Here is a 23,178-nt window from a genome sequence, read left to right on the forward strand (position 1 = left end):
GAAAGAAAGGAACAAAGAAATTAGTTTTATAAAAGGTAAAAGATTAAATAAATTATTATTAATATTATAGTAACATATTAATAATATGTCACTATATTAATATTACAATTAATTATTTCTTTTTCTTGAAACTTTTTTCTTTATTTAAACATCTTGATTACATATATGATTGTGATTAGGTTTCAGTTATGTAAAGAACACCCCTTCACCAGTGCAACATTCCCACCACCAAAGTCCCAAATCTCTCTCCATCCCACCCCACCCCCACTTGTACTCTAAACAGGCTTTCCAGTTCCCTCATTCTTTCACATGATTATGGTAGTTCTCTGTGTAGTTATTTCTATACCTGCACTCACCACTCTTTGTGGTGAGCTTCATGAAGTGAACTGGAAGTTCCAGCCCTCCGTCATTGTCTCTGAGAATTGTTTCAAAAATGACTTTTATTTTTCTTAAAACCCATAGATTTTGCGTTTCTCTATCTCTCCCTTTTACCCCCCACTTAGGTGGACATGCACCAGACATGGCCTTTTGCCTTCCTGGGGCAGTGCCTTCCTCCCAAAGAATTATTTGCCAAAAGGCCCGCTCAGGGAAGTCAATCATTTGACCCTTTGCATGAATTATTGGCGGTAATTCCAACATGGCTGTAACATTAAATTTTCTCTTTATTTGGACACTATAGAAATCCAGCCTCAGCTTTCCTACAGACAAAGAAATGTCAGTACCAAAGCCTGCCAAAAGTTCCCTGCTGGATACTTTATTTGTGACTCGTATTTCTAGTATAACCTGGCGTCAGCAGCTTGTTTTTCTGAGTCTAGCTCTATGATGGTAAACAATTATTTCAGTCCCCCCTAAAATCTATTTTCCGGCAATTACATAAACATCATAAATATCTCTGTCTCTCTCCTCCTGGTTTCTTGAAAAACCTGCTTTTTGCTAAACCAAAAACATCTCTAGCTCTTGATTCACAGCCCTCTAGCAGGGGTATTTCTCACCTATAGGATAGTCATTTTGATATGTAGATTCTAGACCTGGTTCCCCATTGTTCTGCTCTCCTGCTCTTTGTTCTCCCTGAGGACACCTTGCATACCAGAGTTTCTGCTTACAAATGTCATCAGCTGAAAAGTAAATTTGTCTCTCATCCCTTGGATGTGGGTCCCCATACAATTCATTTTGTGTGGTCTCATTTATTTCATTTTCATATTTCATATTCGTCCACCTTGTGTACACACTTATTTCTAGTGAGAATTAGCTAACCCACTTAGGTTTTGCTTAGGGACGCTAACAAGTCTGCAGCACTCCCTCTGACTTATTTCACTCAGCATGATAGATTCCACGTACATCCATGTTTAGGAAAATTTCATGACTTTATCTCTCCTGATGGCTGCATAATGTGTATATGTTCCATAGTTTCTTTTCTTTTTTTTAAATTTTTTTATTTTTAATTATGAGAACAAGGATGCAAAGAAAGAGGACAAGGTAAAGTTACAGTGGAAGGACAATCACCCATAACATAATTCTCAGAAGTCCCCTTGCTGATATCTTAACTTTGAAATTTCAGCCAAAGAACATTAAGATAAATAAGACAAAATCCATGTACAATTACTTTGTCCCTCAAGTCCCCAGATTGTAACACATTATAATATTTCTTAACAGCACACAAGGCAATCTAAAGCCATAAAACTTACGTAACTCCTTAAACATTACTGGCATGGTATTTTTCTACATTTCCATGTATGCATATTAGCTTAAGTTAACCTCAAATTTTAAGTGGGCAAGGATTAGAGTCAAAGGAGCACAGGAAAAATGGTGTTAGCGTGGCAATTGTTGTTTGCATAGGCCCACCAAAATATGAGGGACATGGAAAGGAATAACCTTGGCCTAAATACAAAGAAACCCGACCCCTGAAGTTTTCTGGCACAAGACCAACTCTAGGCTCCTGGCAAGCTAGATCGTCCAATCCAAGACATTGTCTGTAGTGCCAACACACTTTTATTTTTCACAGAGTCTCTGTTGTTGGTATCATGTTTCTGTATTAAATATCCTGGAATCTGCATGTCCTACATTGAAGTCAGGATGTGAAGCGTCCTCTCGTTTCACCTCACAATCAAAGGGCAATGCAGGGAGCTCTGTCCTGTAAGCAGGTCGTTGTTGTTGTTGTTAAGTCTTCTCAGTGTTAAGGGAAGTCTTTCTTTAGCCATTCCTCTGTTGAAGGGCATCTTGGTTGTTTCCAGAGCCTGGCTATTGTGAATAGTACTGCAATAAATACAGGTGTGAAGAAGGGGTTTCTGTATTGTGTTCTTGTGTTCTTAGGGTATATCCATAGGAGTGGAATAGCTGGGTCGAATGGGAGCTCAATTTTCAGATTTTAGAGGAATCCCCATATTGCTTTCCATAGAGGTTGGACTAGATGGCATTCCACCAGCAGTGGATAAGAGTTCCTTTCTCTCCACACACTCGCCAGGACTGACTGTTCTTAATCTTTGTGTTGTGTGCCAATCTCTGTGGTGTGAGGTGGTATCTCATCCTTGTTTTGATTTGCATCTCCCTGATGATTAGTGACGAGGAGCATTTTTTCATGTGCCTTTTGGCCATTTCTTTTTCTTTTTTATCAAAGTGTCTGTTCATTTCTTCTCCCCATCTTTTGATGGGATTAGATGTTTTACCCTTTAAAGTTCTGTCAGTGGCCTGTATCTTTTGGATATTAGCTCCTTATCTGATGGGTGTTGGGTGAATAGTTTCTCCCACTCGGTGGGTGACTCTTGTATCCTGGGCACTATTTCCTTTGAGGTGCAGAAGCTTCTCAGTTTAATGTATTCCTATACGTTGATGCCTGCTTCCACTTGTTTGGAAAGTGCAGTTTCCTCATTGAAGATGCCTTTAGTCTCAATGTCATAGAGTGTTTTACCGACGTGTAGTTCTATATACCTTATGGTATCAGGTCTAATATTAAGGTCTTTAATCCATTTGGATTTTACCTTCATACATGATGTTAACTGGGGGGGGGTGTCTATGTTGGCTTTTTTGCAAGTGGCTAACCATTCTGTCAGCACCACTTATTGAAGAGGTATTGCCTGCTCCACGTAAAATTTCTAGCTCCTTTGTCAAAAATTAGGTAATTGTATGTCTGGGGGACAATGTCTGAGAACTCAAGCCTATTCCACTGATCTGAGGGTCTGTCTGTATTCCAATACCATGCTATTTTGATACTATTGCTTTGTAGTACAGTTTAAAGTTGGGGAAAGTAATGCCTCCCATTTTCCTATTCCCTAGGAGTGCTTTAACTATTCGAGGGTGTTTATTGTTCCAGATAAACTTCATAAGTGTTTGATCCACTTCTTTAAAGAATGTCATGGATATTTTTAAGGGGAACACATTAAATCTGTATAATGCTTTCGGGAGTATTGCCATTTTAATGATGTTAATCCTGCCAATTCATGAGCAGGGTATGTGTTTTCATTTCCGTGTGTCCTCTATTATTTCTTAGAGCAGGGCTTTATAGTTTTCTTTGTATAGGTCCTTCACGTCTTTGGTCAAGTTGAATCCAAGATATTTGAGTTTGTGTGGCACTATTGTGAATGGGATTGCCTTCTTGACTTCCTTCTCTTCCCTTTCATTATTGGTGTATAAAAAGGCCATTGATTTCTGTGTGTTAATTTTGTAGCCTGCCTCCTTGCTATATGAGTCTATTGTTTCTAAAAGCTTTTTGGTAGAGTCTTTAGGGTTTTCTAAGTAGAGTATTATGTCGTCTGCAAACAATGAGAGCTTGACTTCTTCCTTTCCTATCTGAATTCCCTTGATACATTTTCCTTGCCTGATCGCTATAGCAAGAAATTCCAGTACTATGTTGAAGAGCAGTGGTGAGAGCAGACAGCCTTATCTTCTATCAGAATTTAGAGGAAAGACTTTTAGTTTTTCACCATTGAGGATAATATTTGCCATTGGCTTGTGGTAGATGGCTTCAACTAGATTGGGAAAGGTTCCTTCCATTCCCATCTTGCTGAGAGTTTTGATCAAGAATGGGTGTTGGACCTTATCAAATGCTTTCTCTGCGTCTATTGATATGATCATGTGATTTTTATTTTTCTCGTTGTTGATGTTGTGTATGATGTTGATAGATTTACAGATGTTAAACCATCCTTGCATTCCTGGGATGAAACCTACTTAGTCGTAGTGTATGATCTTTTTGGTGATGCCTTGGATCCTATTATCCAGGATTTTGTTAAAGATCTTTGCATCAGCATTCATCAGGGATATTGGCCTGTAATTTTCTTTTTTGGCAGCATCTCTGTCTGGTTTTGTTATCAAGGTGATGTTGGCTTCATAAAAGCTGTTTGGGAGTGTTCCCTTTTTTTTCAATTTCATGGAAGAACCTGGATAGGATTGGTAGTAGCTCTTCTTGAATGATTTGAAAAAAATTCATTAGGAAATCCATCTGGGCCTGGGCTTTTCTTTTTGGCTAGATGTTTGATTACAGTATCAATTTCCTCAGTAGTGATGGGGGCGTTTAGATATGCTACATCCTCCTTACTTAATGTGGAATGTTATAAGTGTCCAAGAACTTTTCCATTTCTTCTAGATTCTCATGTTTCTCGCATAAAGTTTCTCAAGATTGTCTCTGATTACCCTTTGGATCTCTGCAATATCTGTCATGATCTCCCCCTTCTCATTTCTAATACTGGTTATCAGATTTCTCTCTCTCTCTTTGATAGTTTTGCCAATGGTCTATCAATCTTGTTTATTTTTTCAGAGAACCAACTTCTGCTTTTCTTGATCTTTTGTATAGTTTTTTGGTTCTCCACTTCATTGAGTTCTGCTTTCAGCTTTGTTATTTTCTTCTGTCTCCCTATTTTTGGTTCCTTTTGTTGGTCATTTTTTAATTTTTTGAGCTGTAGCATTAAGTTATTCAGGTATGCCCCTCTTCCTTCCTGATGTGTGCTTGTAGAGCTATAAATTTTCCTCTCAGGACTGCTTTTGCTGTGTCTCATAGATTCTAGTAGTTTGTGTCTTCATTATTATTTGTTTCCAGGAAAGTTTTGGTTACTTTTTTTATTTAATCTCAGACCTACTGGTTGTTCAGTAGCAGGGTGTTTAATTTCCAATTGTTAAAGTTTTTCTTCTGTGTGCCTTTGTAGTTCACATCTCATTGCAGAGCCTTGTGGTCAGGAAATGTAGCTTGCAAGATTTCTATCCTCTTGATTTTATGGAGGTATGTTTTATGTGTCAGCATGTAGTCTATCCTGGAGAGTGACAGTGACCCATGTACATTGGAAAAGAATGTGTATCCAGGTTTTTGGGATGGAGTGTATAGTATATATATATATATATATATATATATATATATATATATATATATATATATATATATATATATATATATACTAGTCCTCTTTCTTCCATAACTCTTTTCAGGGCTAGTATGTTTTTGTTGGGTTTCAGTCTGGTTGACCTATCAAGTGTTGATAGGGCCGTGTTGAGATCTCCCACAATTATTGTGTTATTGATGTCTTCTTTCAGATTTGTCAGTAATTGTATTAGATAATAATGCTGGTCTCTCATTGGGTGCATATATGTTTAATTGTCTGATTTCTTCCTCTTACCCATATCCCTTGATTAGTACATAGTGTCCATGTTTGTCCCTTACCAATTTTCTGAGTATAACGTTGTTTGTCACCAGATATTATTATGGCCACCCCAGCATTTTTGAGGGTGTGTTTGCTGGGATGATTTTCCTCCAGCCTTTGATTTTGAGTCTATGTTTGTTCTGACTATTTAGTTGTGTTTCTTGTAGGCAGCAAAAGGTTGGATTCATCTTTTTTGATCCATTTTTCCACTCTGTGTCTTTTAATTGGTAAATTTAGTCCATTGACATTGAGGGAGATGATTGTCATAGGATTTAATGTCATCGTTGTAGATAAGTTTGCTGTGTTTGTTGGTCTCTCTTGTCTTAGAGTAGACCTGTTATTTTTTTCTTTAAGGTTGTTTTATCATCTGTGAAGTTTCTGAGCTGTTGTTTATCCATGAAACTATGTATTCTTCCTTCAAACCTGAACGTGAGTTGGGCTGGAGGCAATATTCTCAGTGAGGCATTTATTTTATTCAGTCTTGTCACAATATCCCACCACTGTCTTCTGGCCTTGAGAGTTTCTTGTGACATGTCTGCTGTAAGTGTTAGGGATGCTCCTTTGAATGTAATTTCCCATTTTGATCTTGCTGCTTTCAGTATTCTATATCTATCTGTGAGATTTGTCATTGTAACGAGGATGTGTCTTGGGGTGTTTTTCTTTGGGTTTCTTTTAGCTGGTAATATTCGGGCATGTAGGATTTGATTGCATGTAGTCTTTAACTCTGAGAGTATCTCTTTGTTAATGTCTTTGACAGTTGATTCTTCCTGGAGATCTCCTACCTGGGTCTCTGGGACTCCAATGATTCTTATGTTGTTTCTGTTTAGTTTATCGAAGATTTCTATTTTGATCTGTTCGCATTCCTTGAGTACTTTTTCCATTGCCTGTTTGTTTGTCTTAAGGTTCTTTTCCAATTTCTTCTGTTGTGTTGAGTTTTTGTGCATCACATCTTCCAGTACTCTGATTCTCTCCTCAGCTGCTGATACCCTGCTGGCGAGGCCATCCATTGAGGTTTTCTTTTGAGCTACCATGTTTTTCAGATCTGTTATTTCAGTTTGGAGTTTTCTGACTTCTGTCTTTGTGTTCTGTTCAGATCAATCTATTCTTTCTTTGAGTTCTTCAAACATCTTCCATATTGCTATTTTAAGTTTCTTATCCGAGAGGTTAATCAGGTGGTTGGAATTTATTAGGTAATCCGAGCTTTTGTCTTTATTCTCTGTTTATTATGTTTGCCTGTGCAGTTTCCCCATTGTCACGCTTGTAATGTGGTTTTTCCTGCATGTTTTTTGGGGTTTTCATTGGTTAGAAAGATTGTGCAGCTGCGAAGTGAAGTGGCTTCTCTCTTCTGCTGCCTCTAGTTGACAGTTTTTTGGGGGATACGCTCCCTAGGCCTCTGATGTGACCTTCAAGGATTCAGAAGCACAGGCAGACAGACGCAGGAAAAGTTTTCCTTGAAGTCCTCAAATTGAACAAGACAAAGCAGGGTGGAGCCTCTGCAGGCATGAGAACTCAGTTTATTGGAAGGCGACCCCCACAACCAGAAGTTACTCACTGGGCAGCTTCAAAATGCAGTTTTTTGGGGTGCACTCCCTAGGCCTCTGAGGAGACCTTCAGGGATTCAGAAACAGGCTGGCGTAGGAGAAGTTTCCCTTGAAGTCCTCCTTTACAACACTTTTGCTTTGCTTTTATACCAATCAAAAAAAATCCAAGTCTTAAAGCTTCAGAGGTCCACATATACTCCAGAAAGCTACACATCTATACAGAATAGAAGAAAAGGGGGAATATTAAAATACAAGAAGACAGAAAGAAATATGGAGAGGGTATAAGGCTTCTTCTCAATGATGAGAGTTCTTCAGACCTCTCTCTGCAAGTTAGTTTAAGACTAGGGGCAATAGTTACAGGGAACAAATTTCTTGTGCTGACCAAGCTGGACAGGTAAAAAAAAAACATCAGAAAGAAGAGAGGTGATAAAACAAGAGGCCCTTGGTGCAGGCGAACTGAATGTCAGAGGTAAGTACTGACATTCAGGCATCTCCAAATATCTTATACACATTGGCTATAGACTGGAGCATAATTGTTTTGGTTTTTGTTTGGTTTTTGTACACGATCAGGGTTTACTCCTGGTTATGTGCTCAGAAATGGATCCTGGCTTGGGGGAGCATATGGGACTCTGGAGGATCAACCATGGTTGGTCCTAGCTTAGTGCATGCAAAACAGATACCAAAACAATTGCACCACCACTCAGGCCTCCTAGAGCATAATTGTTAACACAGCTACTGACTGTGATAAAAATGATTTGATGATGGATTTTTAATCAATATCTTTATTTAAACACCTGATTACAAATATGATTGTACTAGGGTTTCAGTCATGTAAAAAACATTCCCCTTCACCAGTGCAACATTCCCATCACCAATATCCCGAGTCTCCCTTCTCCCCACCCTACCCCAGCCTGTACTAAATGTAGGCTTTCTACTTCCCTCATATATTCACTGTTATAATAGTTCTCAATGTGGTTATATTTCTAACTGCAATCATCACTCTGTGGTGAACTTCATATCATTAGCTGGACCTTCCAGCCCTCCTCTATTTTGTCTCTGAGAATTATTGCAAAAATATCTTTTATTTTTCTTAAAACCCAAAGATGAATGAGACTATTCTGCATCTATCCCTCTCCCTCTCACTTATTTCACTCAGCATTATAGATTCCATGTACATCCATGTATAGGAAAATTCATGACTTCATTTCTCCTGATGGCTGCATAATATTCCATTGTACCACAGTTTCTTTAGCCATCATCTCTTGAAGGGTATCTTGGTTGTTTCCAGAGTCTGGTTATTGTAAATAGCACTACAATAAATATAGGTGTGAGGAAGGGATTTTCATATTGTATTTTTGTGTTCCTAGGGTAAATCCCTAGTGGTGATATAGCTGGAACATATGGGAGCTCAAGTTCCAGTTTTGGGAGGAAACTCCATATCACTTTCCATAAAGGTAGGACTAGATGGCATTCCCACTAGCAGTTAATAAGAGTTCCTTTCTCTCCACATTCCTGCCAGCACTGATTGTTCATTTTTTTTTTTTTTTGGTTTTTTGGCCACACCCTGTGACGCTCAGGGGTTACTCCTGGCTATGCGCTCAGAAGTTGCTCCTGGCTTCTTGGGGGGACCATATGGGATGCCGGGGGATCGAACCGCGGTCCGTCCTAGGCTAGCGCAGGCAAGGCAGGCACCTTACCTCCAGCGCCACCGCCCGGCCCCTGATTGTTCATTTTGATGTGCACCAATCTCTGTGGTGTGAGATGGTAGGTACCACATAGTTGTTTTGATTTGCATCTCCCTGATGATCAGTAATGATGAGCACTTTTTCATGTGCCTTTTGGCCATTTGTTTTTCTTTTTTTGACAAAGGTTCTGTTCATTTCTTCTCCCCATTTTTAATGGGATTAGATTTTTTTCTTGTAAAGTTTTTAAGTGCCTTGTATATTTTGGTTATTAGCCCCTTATCTGATGGGTATTGGGTGAATAGTTTCTCCCACTCAATGGGTGGCTCTTGTATCCTGGGCACTGTTTCCTTTGAGGTACAGAAGATTCTCAGCTTAATATATTCCTATCTATTTATCTCTGCTTCTACTTGTTTGGAGAGTGCAGTTTCCTCCTTGAAGATGCCATTAGTCTCAATGCCATAAAGTCTTTCACCTACGTGTTGTTCTATGCACCTTATGGTTTCAGGTCTGATATCAAAGTCTTTAATTGATTTAGATTTTTACCTTCATACATGGTGTTAACTGAGGGTCTGAGTTCACTCTTTTGCAAGTGGCTAACCAGTTTTTGCAATACCACTTGTTGAAGAGGCTTTCCTTGCTCCATTTAGGGTTTCTTGCTCCAATATCAAAAATCAGGTGATTATCAGGGGGAACATTCTCTGAGCACTCAAGCCTATTCCACTGATCTGAGAGTCTGTCTTTATTCCAATACCATGCTGTTTTTGATAACTATTGCTTTGTAATTCAGTTTATAGTTGGGGAAAGTAATGCCTCCCATATTCCTTTTCCCGAGGATTATTTTAGCTATTCAAGGGTGTTTATTGTTCAAAATGAATTTCAGAAGTGTTTAATCCACTTCTTTGAAGAATGTCGTGGGTATCTTTAGAGAGATCACATTAAATCTGTACAATGCTTTGGGGAGTTTTGCTATTTAATGATGTTAATCCTGCCAATCTATGAACAGGGTATGTGTTTCCATTTCCACATGTCCTCTCTTATTTCTTGGAGTGGGGTTTTATAATTTCCTTTCTATAGGTCCTTCACGGCTTTAGTCAAGTTGACTCCAAGATATTTAAGTTTGTCTGACAGTAATGAGAATGGGATTGTTTTCTTAATGTTTATCTTTTCCCTATCAATATTGGTGTATAAAAAGGCCACTGATTTTTGTGTGTATTGTAGCTTGCCACATTGTTATATGTATCTATTGTTTCTAGAAACTTTTTGGTAGAGTCTTTAGGGTTTTCTAAGTATAGTATCATGTAATCTGCAAACAGTGAGAACTTGACTTCTTCCTGTCCTATCTAGATTCCCTTGATATATTTTTCTTGCCTAATCACTATAGCAAGTGCTTTCAGTACTATGTTGAATAGGAGTGGTGAGAAAAGACAGCCTTAACTTCTACCAGAATTTATAAGGAAGGCTTTTAATTTTTCTCCATTGAGGATAATATTTGTCATTGGCTTGTGGTAGATGGCCTTAACTATATTGAGAAAGTTTCCTTTCATTCCCATCTTGCTGAAAGTTTTTATTAAGAATTGTGTTGGAATTTTTCTTTTTTTTTTCTTTTTGGTAGTTGTTACCAATTTTTTTCTCCCTTTTTTCTCCTTTTTATCTCCAATGACAGTGTAATAGATGCTCAATCTACAACAAGCTGTAAAGTGGACACCAGTTGCACTAGCGTTCTGGGGGGTAACGGAGGGAGATGTAAGATACATGCTGGGAATAGGGGTGGAGGGAGGACAGCACTGGTGGTGGGAATGCCCCTCATTCATTGTCATTATGTACATAATGATCTAGTGAAAGATTAGTAATGCAGTTTGGTCACAATAAAAATTAAAAAATAAATTAAAAGAATTGTGTTGGACCTTATCAAATGATTTCTCTGCATCTATTGATATGATCATGAGATTTTTACTTTTCTTGTTGTTGATGTTGTGCATTATGTTGATAGGTTTACGGATGTTAAACCATCCTTGCATTCCAGGGATGAAACCTACTTGATCATAGTGAATGATATTCTTGATAAAGCATTGGATCCTATTTGCCAGGATTTTGTTGAGGATCTTTGCATCTGTGTTCATCAAGGATAGCAGTCTTTAATTTTCTTTTTTGGCAGCATCTCTGTCTGGTTTTGGTATTAAGGTTTCATAAAAAGCTATTTGGAAGTGTTCCCGTCTTTTAATTTCATGAAAGAGCCTGGGCAGGATAGATTTTAGTTCCTTTTGAAAGGTTTGAAAAAATTCATTAGTGTATCCATCTGGGCCTGTGCTTTTGTTTGGGGGCAGATATTTGATCACTATTGTGATTTCCTCAATAGTGATGGGGGTATTTAGATATGCTACATCTACCTTATTCAACCATGCATGATTATAGAATTCCAAGAATTTATCCATTTCTTCCATGTTTCATGGCATAGAGTTTCTCAAAGTAGTCTCTGATTACCCTTTGAATCTCCACATTATCTGTAGTGATCTTTCCATTTTTATTTCTAATACAGGTTATCAAGTTTCTTTCTTTATATGTTTTGCAAATGATCTATCAATTTTTTTCCCAAGAACCAACTTCTACTTTTGTTGATCTTTCAGATTGTTTTTTGAGTTTCCACCTTACTGATTTCCGCTGTAAGCTTTGTTATTTCCTTCTAGTTCACTATCTTTGTTTTTTTTCTTGTTGTTTTTCTTTTTCTAATTTTATAAGCTGTGTCATTAAGCTATTGAGGTATATCCCTTCTTCCTTCCTGATGTGTTCTTGCAATGCTATAAATTTTCCTTTCAGTACTGCTTTCGTTGTGTCCCATAGATTCTGATAGTTTGTGGCTTTATTGTCATTTGTTTCCAGGAAAGTTTTGATTTTTCTCTTTGATTTCATCTTGGACCTACTGTTTGTTCAGTACTAGGCTGTTTAATTTCCAGTTGTTAACATTTTCTTCTGTGTCCTTTTGTAGTTCACATCTATTTTCAGAGCTTTTTTGTTCAGCAAAGGTAGACTGCAAAATTTCTATCCTTTTGGTTTTATAAAGGTATGTTTTATGTGCCAGCATGTGGTTTATCCTGAAGAATAACCATGTACAGAAGAGAAGAATGTGTATACAGGTTTCTGAGGATGGAGTGTCTTATATATATCTACTAGACATCTTTCTTTCATTTCTCTTTTCAGGGCTAGTATATTTTTGTTGGATTTCAGTCTGGCTCACCTATCAAGTGTTGACAGGGTCATGTTGAGGTCTCCCACAATTATTGTGTTATTATTGATGTCTTCATTCTAACTTGTCAATAATTGTATTAGATATTTTGTTGGTCTCTCATTGGGTGTGTATATGTTTAGTAGTGCGATTTCTTCCTGTTGCACATATCCCTTGATTAGTACGAAGTGTCCAACTTTCTCCCTTACAACTTCTCTGAGTCTAAAGTTTGTGTCATCTGATATTAATATGGCCACCCCAGCTTTTTTAAGGGTGTTGTTTGCTTGGATGCTTTTCTTCCAGCCTTTGATTTTGAGTCTGTTTGTTTTGACTGTTCATGTGTGTTTCTTGTAGGAAGCAGAAGGTCGGATCCATCTTTTTGATCCATTTAGCCACTCTGTGTCTCTTAATTGGTGCATTTAGTCTATTGACATTGAAGATGATTCTCATGGGATTCGGTGTCATCTTTGTGTATAAATTTGTGTGTGTCAGTTGGTCTGTCTAATCTTAAAGTTGGCCTTTCAGTTTTTCCTTTAAGGCTGGTTTTGCATCTGCAAAGTTTCTGAGCTGCTTCTTATCCGTAATGCTATGTATCCTTCCTTCAAACCTGAATGTGAGTCAAGCTGGGTCCAATATTCTAGATGAAGCCTCAATTTTATTCAGTCTTGTCACAATATCCCACCACTGTCTTCTGGCCTTGAGTTTCTTGTGACATGTCTCCTGTAAATCTTAAGGATGCTCCTTTAAATGTAATTTTCCTTTGTGATCTTGCTGCTTTCAGTATTCTATCTCTATCTGAGGGATTTGTCATTGTGACTAGAATGTGTCTTGGGGTTTTTTCCTTTGCGTCTCTTTTAGCTGGTACTCTTATAGCATGCAAGATTTGATTACATGCAGTCTTTAACTCTGGGAATTTCTCTGTGATGATGTCTTTGTTGATTCTTCCTGGGTATCTCCTTCTTGGGCCTCTGGGACTCCAATGATTCTTATGTTGTCTCTGTTGAATTCATCAAAGACTTCTATTTTCATCTGTTCACATTCCTTGAGTACTTTTTCTATTGTCTGATCATTTGCCTTAAGATTTTTTTCCAATCTCTTCTGCTGTATGAATTTGTTCTGCATTTCATCTTCTGGTTCACTGATTCTGTACTCTGGCTGCTGTTACCCTGTTGGAGAGGCTTTCCATTGAGGTTTTCAGTTCAGTTACCATGTTTTTCAGATCTGATATTTCAGTTTGGAGTTGTCTGATTTATTTCTTTGTGTTCTGTTCAGCTAGAGTTATGTTTTCTTTGATTTCCATAAGGATGCTCCATATTTCTATTCTAATTTCCTTATCTGAGAGGTTAATCAGATGGTTTGTATTTTTTGGGTAATCACAGCTATTATCTTCATTCTCTGTACATGGTGTTTGCCTGCGAGGTTTCCCTGTTGTCATGTTTATAGTGTGATTTTTCTGTCTATTATGGTGGTTTCATTAGTTAGAAAGAGCTCACAGCAGCAAAGTGGCTGTGCTCTTCTGGAGAATCTAGGAGACAGTTTTTACTTCCTGCGCTCTCAGGAGAGCTTCAGGGGACAGAAGATAAGAGAAACATGTAAACTCCTCAATCTCTTCCAATCGCCTATCTCACAGCAGGGCGAGACCCTGAGGATGGATTTTTTAATATAATTTTTATTTTGATCGTAGTGGTTTACATATTGCTGACAATAATATTATAGGTACATATTTACATAAAATCAGGGGGGTCCTATCACCAATTTGTCCTCCCTACACCTCCGTGTTCATCCTATCTCCCATATCCTCCTCCCTCACCCCCGGGGCTGCGAGAATATGTGGTCACCTCTGTACCTAGCTTACTACTTAGTAGTCTTGGTCTTGATGCCTTCCTTATTTCCCCCTCTAACTGGGAGGAAGGACTACATAGTTCAAGTTATGTGGTTTTATTTGAAGAAGAAAAAGTAATAAACTGGGATTAAAGTCTAATATGCTGAAAATGGGCGGAATTCTTCTAGAGGCTCTCATCGTCGGTTTGAGAGATGAAGGAGAAAAAAGAAGGTGAAACACCCAACAGTACAAAAATAAGTGTCAAATATCCAGTGAGCACTCCACTGATGACGATAGGCACCACAAATAAGCCATGGTCTTGAGTTAAAAAACATGGCGGAGCACCTAAAGAAAGAAAAGAAGACAAAAAACAATATAAATATAAATGGGGACAAAACTTCAATATCCACACCAAAACAAAGAAATCGACAAAAAGTAGATAGGTAAATAAAAATAATAATAATAATAAATGAAGAAAAAATATATAAAAGATAAAAAAAAATTTGTGCCTTTTGCCTTTTTTTCCTTCCTGCACTGGCACAGTAAATATTGGGATCATTCGCTAAGGAATTTACTTGGCCTAAGCACTATGGGGTTTCTCCACCCTTGGGGTATATTGTCACGGGATTAACTATAGACTCCTTTCAGGTTCATTTACTCTACCGGTGGTGCTTTTGTGCTCTTTGGAAAACTTCTGCTCCATCCTGGGTGATGAAATAAGACCTCTGTATCTAGAGATCTCAGTATATGCACAGGTCCAGGAGTGGGACTTATGATGAAGTATTTCTTTGTGGTTCTAGAAGTTCTGTTCCCTCAGTGTCATTTTAATCCATCTTCTGTGGTTGGTGGTGTTGGTCTTTGCACTGATCCTAGGGTGGAACCTAGGATAGCGTCTTTCATTGTGTTTCCAGAAGCCTCATTCCGTTGCGATTGTCTCTGCCGGACCTTTGGAACTGGGAATCATGGTAGTTGTGAGGGTTGTATTTCAAACCCTAAACTAGGGCTTTTTTATTGGTCTCAAGATATATTCAGTCCAATCATGGTTCTAGCAGACAGTCATCTGTAAATCACGATCTTGGCTTTTGGACTGACCAAAGGGTGACAAGTCTTCTGATTTTGTCTTGTTGTTAGCTGGTGAAGTAGGATAACCTGATCTTAGGTCAAGTTGTTCCTATTTTCTTTGTTGTCAGGATATCATATTAGAGCTGGCACTTGTTGGTGGCCCAGCAGTATTAAGGATGTCCCGGCTGGGATTTGTTTCCTGTAGCTGTTGTGAAGAACTGTGTCAATTCTATGTCTGGAATCCAGGGTTCAAGGCTGGATGGATGGTGTCTAATCATCTGAGGTCTAAGTTGAGTCCGGGTAACATATTTTTAAGGTGAGAGATATCCCTGTATTGTAAACAAGTATGAGTTCTTATCTCTAGTAGATAAGAGCTCTTTTTTATGTGTAAGATTTCCCTGGTTTTTTAGTGTGCCTGTGCAGGGAGAAATGGTGCTACTTTATATTGTCGGTGCATTTGGGGGTGGACAGAGAAGAAAAGAGAAACAAGTCACAATCCAAACAAGATAAAATTAGGAATAAAAGTATATGTGCTCACATATGTATATGTAGATCAAACATTTAAAAAAATGAATTAACAAAATAATTAAAGGAACCATGTGATGCATGAGACTACCTTACTTTTGGGGAAAAGCAGGTAAAGAGGTGGTGCAATACTGGTCTTATACTTATGTTGGAAGTATAGGCTTCCCCATTGTCTTTTGGGATTTTCTTGTGGTGTGTGGGTTCCCAGGCACCTTTCCATCACTCCCCCTGGCTTTCTTGAGATTGGCAAAGGATTTGCTACAGGGAGATCTTGTAAGAGTTCTTGCATTGGGGATACTTTTAGAGCTAAGTCCAGTTTCAAGTAACAGTCCATGGTAGGGGGATTTGGTATGGAGGTCCGTGCAGCATGAGTCTGCAGGAGAGTTGTTTGCCTTTTCTTGCGGGGGGTGAGGTGTGGGTTTGACTGGGTGTCCTTTCGCTTGGGTGCTCCGTGCTGGTTCATTGGGGTAGGAGGTCAGTCTTGATGCCTAATGGATTAAGAATTAAGGGTGAAGAGTTTCAATACGGTGGGAGGTCTGGATGAGACTGAGGGGTGAAGGGATTGTTGGATTTTCAAAGGGGAAAAAGGAGAAAGTATATGGAAGGGTAGGAAAGAAGAAAAGAGAAAATACACTAGAAAGAAAGGGAGAAGAGAAAAAAAAGCAAAGAGAAGAAAATAAAAAAAGAAAAAGAAAAGAAAAAGTAGTGAGAAGAGAGGAGAAAATAGCAAGGGAATGCTGGTTTGCTTGAATGTGTTCGATGAGTAGGGCCTGTAGTATAAGTCTGTATGTCACAGTTGCTGCTTCGGTGGTCTGACTAGTCACATGCTTCAAATCCTAAAAAAAGGTATGATCTAGAGATAAAGTGTATGTTAAAGATTTTTCTTGGGACATTCTCATAGTGCAAGCCGGGTATGGTATCTCGTGTGACTGAGCCCCAAGATGCCATCTTAGTTTGTCCACCCGTTGTATCCAAGAACGCCTGTGAACAGAAAAGCTGAGAGGTAATTTTAAATATAGTAAGATTAAGACATTAAAACATAGTGTTATGGGATGTTTCCTTTGAAGTGAGTGATTTCCTGTGGTATAGCTTCCCTGTGATCCTGTATAAGACCCCTAAGGGATTATTATTGACCTTTGTAGTAGAAGGCTGATTACTTACATGTTCTTTTTTTGCTGCAGTTTCTACTATTGCTGGTTTCTTTGTGTATAATGTGTAGTCAAGAGTTTGTGTTGTTCCTTTTTCATGTATTTTGGGCACTGCTTCCGAGTATACATTGAGTATTACCATGTTTGGAGTTTCTACCCTGATATACCCTGTTATTTGATTGTTGAGTATTAGTTGTCTATAAGGTGTATGTTCTAGGTGCTTCAGAATAGTGCTATCATTCTGTGTTTATCTTTTGTCTTCTGACTTACTTCGTTTAACATAATATATTCTAGGTCCATCCAGGTTGCTGCAAAGTCTGTGACTATCATTTCTGACTGCCATGTAGTATTCCATTGTGTATAAATACATCTTAATGATCCATTCATCTGTTGTTGGACATCTAGGTTGGTTCCAAGACTTGGCTATTATAATGAGTGCTGCGATAAATAGTGGGGTGCACACATATTTTGGAATGAATGTCCTTCCAACTTAGGGGTATATACCTAGAAAAGCAATTTCTGGGTCAAATGGATGCTCAATTCTGTGTTCTTTGAGCACTCTCCAGACTTTTCTCCATAGGTGTTGGACTAGGAGACATTCCCAGCAGCAGTGGATGAGAGTGCCTTTCATACTGCATCCCTGCCAACAGAAGTTGTTCCCATTATTTTTGGTGTAAGGTGGTATCTCATTGTTGTTTTGATTTGGATCTCCCTGATGATAAGTGAAGGTGAGCATGTTTTCATGTGTTTATTGGCCATCTTACTGTCTTCCTCAGAGAAGTGTCCATTCATTTCATCTCCCCATTTTTTATGGCTTTGTTAGGTTTGGGGGGGGGCTCAGCTTTCTGAGTGCTTTGTATGTTCTAGATATCAGCCTTTTATCTGATATGTCGAGTGAAAAAAATTCTTTCCCATTCTGTTAACTGTCTTCTTGTGTTAAGTAGGGTTTCTTTTGCCATGCAGAATCTTTTTAGTTTGATGGAGTCTCATTTGTTTATGTTTGATGCTAAAGTTCTTGCCATTGGTGCTCCATTCTCAAAGACCTTTGTGATATATAGGTCTTCAAGTGTTCTGCCTATTTTATTCTTGATAAACTTTATAGATTCGTGTCTGATTTCAAGGTCTTTGATCCATTTTGAGTGGACTTTTGTATAAGGAGTGAGGTATGGGTCAATTTTAACTTTCTTACATGTGGTTTTCCAGTTGTACCAACACCATTTGTTGAATAGACATTCTTTGTTCCATTTTAAGTTCTTGCCTCTTTTATCAAATATTAGTTGGCTGTATATCTGGGGGTTTATGTCTGGGAATTCTGTTCTGACCCACTGGTCTGAGGTCCTGTCTCTGTTCCAGTACCATGCTGTTTTGATTACTATGGCTTTATAGTATAGTTTCAAGTTAGGAGATGCCACCAGCTTCTTGTTTTTCAGTTTCTGTTTGGCTATCCTGGGTCTTTTATGGCTCCAGATGAATTTTGTGATTGATTGTTCTAATTCTTTAAAGAATGATGCCTGAATTTGGATAGGGATTGCATTAAATTTATATAGTAGTTTGGGTAAGATAGTCATTTTGACTATGTTAATTCTACCTATCCATGAGCATGGGATGTTCTTCCATTTTGTTAGATCCTCTTCAATTTCTTTCTGAGGTGTTTTGAAGTTTCCCTGGTATAGGTCTTTCACTTCCCTTGTAAGGCTGATTCCTAGGTACCTGATATTTTTGATACTATTTTAAATGGAATTGTATTTTTAATCTCTCTCTCCTCAACTTCTTTGTTTGTATATAGAAACGCTATTGTCTTTTGTGTATTGACTCTGTATCCAGCCACTTTGCTGTATTCGTTGATTGTTTCTAGGAGTTTTACTGTGGACTCTTTAGGGTTCTCGATGTATATCATCATATCATCTGAGATAGTTTGAGTTCCTCTTTCCCAATTTGGATTCCTTTGATTCCCTTTTCTTGTTAGATTGCTATTGCTAGGACTTCTAAGGTTATATTAAATAATAGTGGAGAGAGTGGACAGCCTTGCCTAGTTCCTGACCTTAGTGGGAATGCTTCTAGCTTCTGGCCATTAAGTATAATGTTGGCTGTAGGCTTTTCATAGATAGCTGTAACTATCTTGAGGAAGGTTCCTTCTAATCCTATTTTGCTGAGTGTCTTTAACATAAAAGTGTGTTTGATTTTGTCAGACACTTTCTCTGCATCAATTGATATGATCATGTGGTTTTTGTCTTTCTTGTTGTTGATGTGATGTATAATGTTGATTGATTTGCGTATGTTGAACCAACCTTGCATTTCTGGGATAAAACCCACATGGCTATGATCTTTTTGATGAAGTGCTGGATTCGGTTTGCTAAGATTTTGTTGAGTATTTTTGCATCTATGTTCATTAGTGAGATTGGTTTGTAGTTTTTTTTCTTGGTGGTGTCTTTGCCATCTTTGGGAATGAGTGTGATATTAGACTCATAAAAGGAATTGGGGAGGATTCCTGTTTTTTCTGTGGTTTGGAGGAGCCTATGGAAAAGTGATAGTAGGTCTTCTCGGAATGTTTGGTAGAATTCACCTGTAAATCCATCTGGGCCTGGACTGTTTTTCTTAGGGAGTTTCTTGATTACATTCAGGAGGTGATTGGTCTGTTTAGGCTTTCTAGTTCTTCCTTTTCCAGTCTCGGAAGATGGTATTTTTCCAAGAATCTGACGATTTCTACTGGGTTCTCTAGCCTAGCTGAGTATAGTTGTTCATAATATAATCTCATGATATGTTGTGTTTCTTGGGGTTCTGTTGTAATCTCTCCCCTTTCTTTTGTGATCCTACTAATTTGGGTGTCTTCCCTCTTTTTTTTTTGGTGAGTTTTGCCAGTGGATTGTCTATCTTGTTTACTTTTTCAAAAAACCAACTCCTGGTCCAATTGATTTTTTATATTGTTTTCTTAATTTCTATGTTGTTTATTTCTGCTCTAGTTTTTATTATTTCTTGCCTTCTTGTTGTGGTTGGATTTCTCTGCTGTTGTTGTTTCAATTCCTTGAGGTTATCATTTAAACTGTTGATTTTGACATTTTCCTGTTTCTTGACATAGGCCTGTATTGCTAAGAGTTTCCCCATAATTACTGCTTTTGCTGTGTCCCAAATATTTTGACAAGTTGTCTCTTCATTATCATTTGTCTCAAGGAATCTTTTCATTTCTTCCCAGAGTTGATCCAGCTGTTGTTGAGCATGTTGTTTAATCTCCAGGTATTAGTTTTTCTCCATTGCTTCTTATTGAAGTCAATTTTGACCTCTGTTGCATAGTGATCTGATAGGGTACTTCTAATGATCCTTACATTTGTGGTCTTATATAGGTTGGCTTTGTATCCTAAAACATGGTCTATTCTGGAGAAGGTTTCATGTGGGCTTGAGAAAAATGTGTATTCTGCCTTCTTGGGATGTCTATTAGCCCTAGATCTTCTTATTTTTCATTTAGTGCTCTTATTTCTTTGCTATTTTTTTATTTAGAGGATCTGTCCAGTGGTGTTAGTGGAGTATTGAGGTCCCCTACTATTATCACATTTCCCTTCATGTGTTTCTCCAGGTTTGTAAGCAGTTGTGTCGCATATTTTGCTGGCTCTACATTAGGTGCATAGATATTGACATGGGTTAGTACTTCTTGATCTAATGTTCCCCTTGATCAGTAAGTAGTGACCTCTTTGTCTCTGATCACTTTCTTGAGGTTGAATGTAATTTGGTCTGATATAAGAATGGCTGTCCCTGCTCTCCTTTGTTTTTCATTGGCCTGAATAATTACTTTTCATCCTTTTATTCTAAGCCTGTGCTTATCCTGTAGTTGTAGGTGTATTTCTTGCAGACAGCAGAAGTCTGGTTTATTTTTCCTAATCCAGTTCTCTACAATGTGTCTTTTAATTGGAGAGTTTAGTTTGTTAACATTTATGGAGATTATTGAGAGAGAGTACTGTTGTGCAGTTGTGTTCTGTGGAGTGGTTGTTGTTACAATCGGGGGTTTGGATTGTGTAATTCGTCTCTGAGTGGGTTGTTTAGGATCGGCTTTGTTTGCACAAATAGTTCTAGTTCATTCTTATTTGAGAATGTTTTTAGTCTGTCCTCCCATATGAATGATAGTTTTGCTGGGTATTGGACCCTAGGTTGGAAATTTATTTCATTCAGTCATTTAAATATGTTATTCCACTGTCTTCTTGCTTGAATTATTTCAAATGGGAGATCTGGTTTGATTCTTATGTCCCTTCCTTTGTACTTGAAGTTTTTTTTCTCCGTTATTGCTTTAAAGAGTTCCTCTTTCTCTTTGTTTTTTTTTGTTTGTTTTGTTTTGTTTTGCCATTTGGATTAATATATATTATGGTATTGGTATATTAGGGTCTATTTTATTAGAGACTCTCTTCACTTCCTGGATATGTACTGAAGTTTCTTTCCAGAGGGTGGGATATTTCTCTGCTATTATCTCCCTGACTACTTGTTCTTCCCCTTTCCCTACTTCCTCCCCTTCTGGTATACCCACAATTCTTAGATTGTTTCTTTTGTCCTTGTTCATTAGATACTGGATTTTTCCTTCCAGTGCTTTGCCTTTTATTTCTTTGTTGGTTTCTTTTTTTTTTTTTTTTTTTTTTTTTGGTTTTTGGGCCACACCCGTTTGACGCTCAGGGGTTACTCCTGGCTATGTGCTCAGAAATCGCCCCTGGCTTGGGCGGACCATATGGGACGCCGGGGGATCGAACCGCGGTCCATTCCTTGGCTAGCACTTGTAAGGCAGACACCTTACCTCTAGCGCCACCTTCCCGGCCCCTCTTTGTTGGTTTCTTGATCATTTTTTGTTTGCAGTTTTCCTTCGAGTTCTTCAATGTGCTTCTCCAACTCTGTGTTTCTGCTCGTAAGGCTTGTTACTTTGTCTTTAAATTCCTTCAATTCTTTTTGTATGGAATCTCTCATGTTCTTTAACATTTCTTCTTTAATTTGGCTGATTCGTTCATCCACAGATTACTTATACTCAGTAGCTAGTGTTTCTTTCATTTCTTTTTATCAATTCTTGATTTCCTTCCTCATGGCTGCTTTTAGGTCTCCTTCCCATGGATCCGTGCATTTTGGTGGAGTTGGAAACTGGCTAGGGTTTTTCTCCGTATCTCCACATATTAGGGTTCTCCTTGATTTACCCCTATTTATTTGCAGTTATTGGTGTGCTTTGGAGTGCTGTGCCTTCTAAATTCAGCCTGCTTTGGTCCCCTGTGGCATGGGGACGGGTTTCCTCCCTGAGGGTGGTTCTAGAGGGGGCTTTTGGGTGAGTCACTGAGGTTTGGCTCCTCCTGTGCTCTTTATGTGGTCTAATCCATTGCTTTTTCCTTTTGTTGTCTGCTAGTGCAGGTCCTCTTCTGGTCACAATGGTGGAGGGTGCTGTTGAGCCTAGCTTTTTCTCCCTCCCTTTGCTACCTGGAGGTCAGCCTTTGTTCAATGGGTCTTGTTAATTTTTTTCTCCTTATTCCTGTCAGCCGGTGCAGTTCTTCTCCTGGCCAAAATGGTTGTGGGTGCTATAGAGCCTAGCTCTCTATTCTCCCTGCTCTCTCTGGAAGTCAATGGAGCTCTGCCCCCTTCGAGCCTCAGTAGAAGAAATTCCCTCAGCCAAACCCTGCCGGCTGCTGCCCTCAGTGCTTGGGGAGTCCCAGGTCCACTCCGGGGCTCAGGGGGGTAGACTGCTCTAGGTCACCCAAAGGTCCAGGTGGCCAGCCCAATCTCACCCAGTCTATTGGTCCAAGCCTACCCCAGTGGCACAGAGTGTGTCAGGTGCACTCCTACACTCCACTTGGGCTTGGGGTCCCTGAGGTGGGTTGTTTGGGGTGCCAGGGCAGCCGCGGGGTAGGGCGCCCACGTTGGGGAAAGGGACTCACCCAGTCCACTCTCCGCTCTAGCTTCTGAGGATGGATTTTTATTGGTAAAAGAATTCTACAAGTTTTAACATTTAGTCTTCTTCCTTTCTACCATATGTTCTTTCCTTGTCCCCCCTTGTCCAACTTTCTTTAATAGATTCATTTTTTTTTTTCATTTTTGTTTCTGGGTCACACCTGGCAGCGCTCAGGAGTTACTCCTGGCTCTATGCTCAGAAATCGCTCCTGGCAGGCTCGGGGGACCATATGGGAATCAGGGATTCAAACTACCAACCTTCTGTAGGCAAGACAAAGACACTACCTCCACGCTATCTCTCCGGCCCTCTTTACTAGATTCAAACAAAAGTTATTTTTCTTATATTCTTTTTTTAAATTTATTTATTTTTTTTTATTTAACCAACTTTATTACATACAGTCTTGTGTTTAGGTTTCAGTCATGTAAAGAACACCACCCATCACCAGTGCAACATTCCCATCACCAATGTCCCAAGTCTCCCTCCTCCCCACCCAACCCCTGCCTGTACTCTAGACAGGCTTTCTATTTCCCTCGTATATTATCATTATTAGGATAGTTTAAAACGTACTGATTTCTCTAACTAAACTCATCCCTGTTTGCGGTGAGCTTCATGAGGTGAGCTGTAACTTCCAGCTCTCTTCTCTTTAGTGTCTGAA

At 38.8% G+C, this 23,178-nt stretch overlaps 1 long non-coding RNA gene across 1 annotated transcript in view; it reads right to left on the reverse strand.

The window, feature by feature from the left end:
* Positions 1 to 3,525: 3,525 nt before the first annotated feature.
* Positions 3,526 to 23,178, reverse strand: part of LOC126013826 (uncharacterized) — a 518,013-nt gene continuing 498,360 nt past the window's right edge. Inside the window, exon 2 of the long non-coding RNA XR_007497546.1 lies at positions 3,526 to 3,662. This is a non-coding gene — a long non-coding RNA (uncharacterized LOC126013826). The remainder of the gene's footprint in view (positions 3,663 to 23,178) is intronic.

This window comes from Suncus etruscus, chromosome 7 (genome assembly GCF_024139225.1).
Source record: "Suncus etruscus isolate mSunEtr1 chromosome 7, mSunEtr1.pri.cur, whole genome shotgun sequence".
Lineage (NCBI taxonomy): Eukaryota > Metazoa > Chordata > Mammalia > Eulipotyphla > Soricidae > Suncus > Suncus etruscus.